Source organism: Chenopodium album, chromosome 4, assembly GCF_948465745.1.
Source record: "Chenopodium album chromosome 4, dcCheAlbu1.1, whole genome shotgun sequence".
Classification (NCBI taxonomy): Eukaryota; Viridiplantae; Streptophyta; class Magnoliopsida; order Caryophyllales; family Amaranthaceae; genus Chenopodium; species Chenopodium album.
Window position 1 is genome coordinate 47656602 of NC_137837.1, and position 7589 is coordinate 47664190.

General features: G+C 34.9%; 1 non-coding gene across 1 annotated transcript; it reads left to right on the forward strand.

Annotated features, from left to right (window-relative positions):
• The first annotated feature begins 1248 nt into the window (after positions 1 to 1248).
• Positions 1249 to 1355, forward strand: LOC145629680 (small nucleolar RNA R71). Its single transcript, XR_014111837.1, has one exon. It is a non-coding gene; the product is annotated as a small nucleolar RNA R71 (small nucleolar RNA).
• Positions 1356 to 7589: the final 6234 nt, after the last annotated feature.

Sequence of the window (7589 nt, forward strand, 5' to 3'; positions counted from 1 at the left end):
TTAGGTGGAGACTTATTTTGAAGTACGGCACTACACTCTGCAGTGAAAGCTACTGTCTCTACCTCACTAATAGACCTTTTGCTCGTCAATATTTCTTTCATAAATTTTGCATACGAGGGGATTTGTGTGATTAATTCAGTGAAAGGAACGGTTACCTTCAAATCTTTTACCGCCTCCATGAACTTACCAAACTGCTTATCCAAGTTTGTCTTCAATTGGCGATTGGGGAATGGTAGTTTGATAATTGGCTTAGGAGCATTGTTGCTCTTGTCTAGAGTAGCCACCTTCTCTGGAGTCGTACCTTGCAATGTAGAATTAGATTTGTTAGTACTATCCTTTAGCCCTGCAGGGCTATTAAATACATTGTTTGGTTTAACGGAATCAAGATTAGCATTATTTAATAAAACAGGTTCATCAACTCTGGGCATAGGGGGCCCTTCATAGTTTGAACCACTCCTTAGAGTAATTGAAAATGCTTGATCCGTAGGCCTGGTCAGCTGTGTCGGCAGAGCTCCCTGTTGGCGGGCTTGTAGAGTAGCGGAAAGTTGCGCAATTTGATTATCTATAATTTTATTATGTGCTAGAATTTGATCAATTGTCGCATCTCTACTCTCCATGTGCTTTTGCATATTAACCAACATTGCTCTAATTTCCACCAGAGAAGGGTCGGAAGATGAGGAGGTTTGTTGTGGTTGGTTCTTCTGGCCAGCATTGGGATGATAATATTTCTGCTTCTGCTGCTGCTGCTGTGGTTCTTGTGGTGGTGGATTTTGAACATTAGTATTCTGGTAGGAAAGGTACAGATGATTCCGATACCTAGGATTGTAGGTGTTGGAGTATGGGTTATTCTGCCTATAAGCATGAAAGGCATTAACTTGCTCCACGGAACTCCTGCAATCTTGCTTCCAATGACCTATAATACCACAATTTTCACAGAAAGCCTCATTAGAATTATTATTAATCGCAGAAACATTAGCTACATTAGCAGTGCTCAGATTATCTAATTTTTGGCATATAGAGGTCAGTTGAGCTTGCAAAAAGGATACAGAGTCAACACTATGTTTCCCCTTGTTAGCAAATCCTCTAGGATTCCCATATTGGGAATTGTGTATCGCCATATCTTCAATAACTTGACCTGCATCATCAACATTAAGATTCATAAATCTCCCACTAGCTGCAGAATCTAAAATTATTCTAGAGGAATTTCCAATGCCATTATAAAAGGCTCTGATTAACTGCCATTGTGCTAAATTATGGTGAGGGCATTCTCTTTGTAAGTCCTTGAACCTCTCCTTAGCCTCATATAAAGATTCATCGGCTTCTTGGGCAAAGTTATGAATTGCACTCCGTAGTACGGCTGTTCTCTCTGCAGGATAATACTTGTTATAAAAATTCAAAACAAGAGTTTCCCAGTCAGTTATACCAAGTGCAGTTCTATTTAAGCCATTAAACCACAATTTAGATTTTCCAGTTAAAGAGAAGGGAAAGAGAATCTCCCTGATTTGGTCTTGAGTGACCCCGACTTGCCTGATGGTGTTACAATATTGACAATAGTCGGCAATGTGAAGATTCGGGTCTTCACCCTTGGCTCCACTGAATTGCTTCCTCTCTATCATCGTTATAAATTGAGGCTTAATTTCAAATTGAACCCCATCAAGAGCCGGAGTAGGGGTGAGATGCGGAAAATCTGTAAGCTTGGGTTGTGAGTAATCACTAAGCTTCTTTGGAGCCGTCATCTCTGATTCTGAATCTGATGATACCTCTGAATTGCTAGAACCAGTTGGAGGATCGCGGTGATTATTATTATCACCATAATCCGCTTGGATTTGCTTGTATAGATTTTTTTGTCTGTGGAAGGAACGTTCGATCTCAGGATCGAATGGGATGTAACCTGATCTGGAACACCTGGGCATAAACAATAACTAGAAGCAAATATGAAATTTGCCTCAGAGGACTAATGTTCTCTGAGACAAAAAGAAAATAACCTAGACTACAAAAATAATCAGAAATAAAAATAAAACCGTTTCCCCGGCAACGACGCCAAATTTTGACAGGGTAAAGTCGTATCCCCTAATAAAAAATAAATACCTAAGTCCTCTAACTAAAGTAGATAGGGAAGTAGGGTTGAAATCCACAGGGAAACAAGTCTTTCTATTCCTAATTAACTAATATAATATAGATTATGTAGTAACCAACATTTATATTTGAATAATAAACTAAACTACGAAGATTGAGAATAGGGAGAAAACAATATATAAAAGGATCTAGGGCATAGGTTCACCAATAAATAATACTCCAGTGTAAAACATAATAATCAATCATTGAGATTGCATAAATAACATGATTAACAGGCTCTCGCAATTTATTAATCAACATAGATCTAACAGCCTCTCGCAATTTACTAGATCTAAGTTCTTATTGAAAATAGCCTTTAATATCAAATTAACATCTGCTCGATTCATCAATTTAATATTGCTATACTTTTACAAGCCATAATTGTAAAGCATTAAAACAATTCAATAAGAAATTATTATGCAATATCAAGAACCAATAATAGTCAATCATCAATGCATCAATTAACCAGATTGTAAAGGGCCTTCGCTACGTATTAAAATCACAGAATTAATCTACCGGTATTAAATCTCATCTCTCGAATCTCGACTTAGCCATTTATAAATTAATCTGCCTATTGAAACTAGACTTAAACAATATTGTTAAACTCATGCATAAAAGATCTGTGCAAATCTAGTCACAGAGCATTAAACCAATCAATAGGGAATTAATCTAGCATTGATAATCAACAACAATAAATTACCCCTTCATATTATTTATGGATCCCCATAAACCCTAGAAATAAAACAACTCACACATAATAGAAACTAAACTAATCAAAGCAATAAAGTAAGACATGATTAAAGGAATAAAATAAACAACTAAGATTAAGAGAAGAGAAATCGTTACCAAAATAAATCTGGAATTAAGAGTAGATTAAGAACCAAGGTTTAAGAGAAAGAAATCTAAGAGAACAATTAAGAGAGTAAAGAAAGAGTAAAAAGGGAAGAGAGAGGAAGAGAGTGATCTCTAAAATCGTATTACGGAGGAGTATTTATACTCCGTACAAATCCTAAATTAAAACAATCTAAAACGAAGCTAATCCCCTCCTAATAAATACACGCGCCCGATCGGGCGAGGCACCGCCCGGCCTCGCCCGATCGGACGCGCCTTTTTGTTTCCTAATACTAATCTCGCGCCTGGTTGAGCGCGTCACCGGGCGCCAAACTTTGCTTCTCCCGCCCGGCCGGGCGCGCCTCCGGGCGCCAGCCTCTTTGGCCGAGCGGCTCACTTGGACCACTATTTGGACTACGATTGGGCTCCAATTCTTCGGGCCAATCTGGGTTTCCTCTTCTGGTCTTGAATACTCGGTCTAAATGCCCCGGTATCACCTATAACGAGCCCTTAATCACCGGTTCGATGGCGCTAACCAGCCCTGGGCTATAAAATCTGGTCGTGCTTTTCCAATGTTCGTGATTGCTCCAAAATATCTCGGGAGAATACTCCAAAAGCATAAATCCCTGCAAAAGTCAACCAAATCTACGAAAACACTAGAAAGCACCAATTAGTAATAAAAGTGGCTCTAAAGAGCCAAAAACACTACCAATTATGACCAAGGGACGGGGGTAAAATACTATATAAAACAGACACATCAATGTGATACCAAATTGCAGTGCTTAACATTATTAATGTTGCGCAAGAACTGCAAACAAGTGAAGCTAGCATGGAGATGGAGCTTGAAGGTGCACTAGAAGTGTTCGAGTGACCAAAGATAGCTTCATAGTTTTAATTTCAGAAATTTTATAATGATTTTAGAAATTTTCCGATTTTGATGAGACAATTTTCAATGTTATTTTGAATACTGATTTGGTTTTACTTGGCATGGACAGTGTTGATCCATGACCAAGGTAATAAATTGTTTTCATTTATGCTAAATATGAGTTAAAATTTGTTTATCACAAAAGCAAAATTAGATGATTCAAAGTAAACTTACTTACAAGTAAGGTTAGATCAAATAGACTATTTGCACATCCAAAATTACAATTGGATGGACTCTTATTCTTATTTGATTATGAATCACTTGAGAATTTAAAGTCATGCTTGATAAGGTAAAATGACCATGTCGCCTTTTAATCGAAAGAGTGAAAGAGCTAATGTCCTTTTGGAACTCATACATATGATGTAAGTGGACCAATAAGTTCAAGAATTAACAAGAGATTTAACTATTTCATTGCTTTAACTAACGATTTCGGTAACTATATCGATAATTACTTAATGAAGTAAAGCTTGAAATCATTGAAACGTTCAAGAATTCCAAAATGAAATGCGAAATCAACTTGAGATAAACAATTTAACATAACAATATGATTGTTGTGATAAATATTTAACTCAAAATCAATGATCATATAAAAGGAACTGTTGAATTAGTTCACAATCTAGAAACACTACAATTAAAATATGTGTTTAAAGAAGGAATCAAACTTTTTTTGCCATGGTTCGATCCTAGATTAGCTTTAATGATTACAAACACTACAAGAAAAGGGGAATTAGCAACTGATTTTTGCGACTACCATAATAATTAGTCGCAAAAATATTTGTTGCGACTAAAAGACGAGTAGTCGCAAATTTTCCAACCGATTTTGCAGTAGTTGCTATACGGTCATTAATTAGCGACTGATTTTTGCAACTACAATGATAATCAGTCGTAAAAAATATTTTTGCAACAGAAAAAGACGAGTAGTCACAAATTTTACAACAGATTTTATAATAGTTGATATGCGGTCGCTAATATGCGATGCTCTTATAATAATTTGCAACTAACACGGTAGGCGCTAATATTATTTTTAAAATTTATTAAATAGAAATAAAAAAAAACCCCTTAGTATAATAAAAAAAAAACCGTTATTCCTCCAAAAAAAAAAAAACAAGTTGTTGCCGCAAAAAAAAAAAAACAAGAATTATCTCTCTTATTCCTTTATTCATTACGTACAGACGTACAATACATACTCTTCCTTACAAAAAAAGTTCAGAACTTCAAATCAAGCCGCCATCACCATCGTCTTCATCTACTGCTGTTGCACCCCCACTACTTCACCCAGGTTAGTTACGCATTCTTCCCCTTCGTACCTTCCATTCAATCTTTCTTTTACTGCAATTTTTCAATTGCGAATTTTTAGAGTTATCTTTGAGTTTTTTGTCAAATTTTTTATTTTAATTTGGTTTCTATTGCGAATTGATATTAATCTGATTTTTTATTGAATTGCAAATTGGTTTTAATCTGATTATATCACAGAAGCGAGAATTATTCTTGAAAATAATATGAAGTGAGTAACTAGAATTAGGAATCAGTATTTCTCAATTAGGTTTATGGGTTATAAGGGGTTATTCTTGAAAATAACACGAAGTAAGTAACTAGAATTAGGAATTGCAAATTTTAGGGTTATCATTGTTTGTCTAATTTTTTCTTGGGAAATTCTCATTTGTAGCCTCGTACTTTCGCTTATTTCCATTGGTAGCCACTTTTTATATGAATTATCTTTGGTAGCCTCAAACTTTTAAAATTTTACTTCCGTAGCCATATTTACTATTGTAGGGAATATTTCAAGCATCCCACACTTAAGCCCCACTGTGATCATACACTTAAGCATGGTGGCGTCCAAAGGAAGGAAACTAGAGTAAAAGAGTCGCCAACAAGTTTTATAAACTTGAGAACTGTTCACATGGTAAAGGTTACACCCCTTAACCATCCATGAGATCGTTAACTCCAATAGGTCTGGATCCATGACTGGAAGTTCGGGGATGAAGGTACAAATCAAACCTAAAAGAGATTGAACCTGCCCAAAAAATAGGCCTCTACTTTATTCTTCTCGTATTCATGTGCGTTTTCTAACTAACATGCAATCAATAGGTTAACCATAAACCTGTTTAATCTATGTTGGTTGAATATTAATGCACAACTAAATCTATTATTGGCGATCACTTGATTTATAATCATATTAGCCTAAACAAGATTATTAATTATCTTATCAAGCATGATTACAAGTACAAATTCCCTTTAAATATTCATGAAAGGTGTGATCAAGCAATAACAATAATAAACATCAAGCAACATAACAATCATCATCATAATCTCATCAAAGCTTAATAATCTTAGCAAGATCCTAGGCATGATACTAACAATATTAATATCAAACCCTAGCATGTCACTAAAAATTAAAGATCAATTAGCCCTAACATGATATTAGGAAAGAAATAAGAAGCATCATAATATTAGAAATATTAGTTAACCCTAAACATATTACTAGGAGGCAATAAAACATCCTAACATGATACTAGGAATCAACAAAATAATCTAAGCATGAATAGCAAAGTAATTACTTACTTGGATGCCTCATACCTGTTTCTAATAACAAAATACACACGTTAGTAACTTCAAGGAAAATAATAAATCAAACAATTAATTTAAATAATTGAAATAGAGATTAGAGACCAAACCCTCTGAAATTATCAACCTTTCACGTTTAGGGAGAAGGCAACTTTGAACTTGGCTAAGTGTGTCTAGAACTAATGTATGAGGAATTTTGTAAGAGGGAAGGTTTAGAAAAAGAATAGAGAGAGAGAAAGCTTCTAGCTTTTAGAGAGAGAGAGAGATGATGGATGTGAATGATGAATTACGAGGAGATACGACCCCTATTTATAGAAATATAGTCTGGGATCAAATCAATTCATATTCAGAATAAAATACCTCCTGTCGCCAATGACAGGAGTTAGCGCCTAACAACAAGAGCAGCGACAGGCCTGTCGTTTGGCGTCGGGACAATTTTTTACGGATTTTTTTTTATCATATCTTTTGATCCAGAAGTCCAAATAACATAAGATATGTCGTTGGAAAGCTCTTGAAGTCTACTTTCCAACACAATTGGAATCGGATTAAAATATGTTTTAGATAAAAAGATATGGCCGAAATAGTGGAAGGGTGTCAATTTTGGATAGAGTTTTGTATTTCTTTTTTCGTTATAGCTCGAAATTAATATTACTACCTCCGGTTCAAATTAATCGCAAATTTGGAATATTTTATATCTCACAAATAATACCCCAAAGTTGCGAGGAATTTGGACTGGAGGTAGTATAATATATCATTGGAAAGATAATTTTAAGATCTATCCAACCATATAAGATTTAGATAAAGATTATTAGGCACAAAAATAATATATGAATGTCTTTGAACATCTTTAAATTCGAATAGAATTAGGACTTAAAAAGGAAAGTTTTATTCAATTTCGGATTCTTTAATCATATCTTTTCAAAAAGAATAATTAAGATCTTTTAGAAACTCAAAGAATATTTTAATTAATCCTAATTAGTTTAAGATTGGGATTAAACCTTTGGACCCTCCACATGATCATTGGGCCATAGGTAAAATCCGGTTTGAGCCCATTTTAGTATTTTGGCCATAACTTCCTCATTATTCATTAGATGGGCTTATAATATATCGTTGGAAAGGTCTTTTCAAGCCCCATTCAACTAAACCATTATTG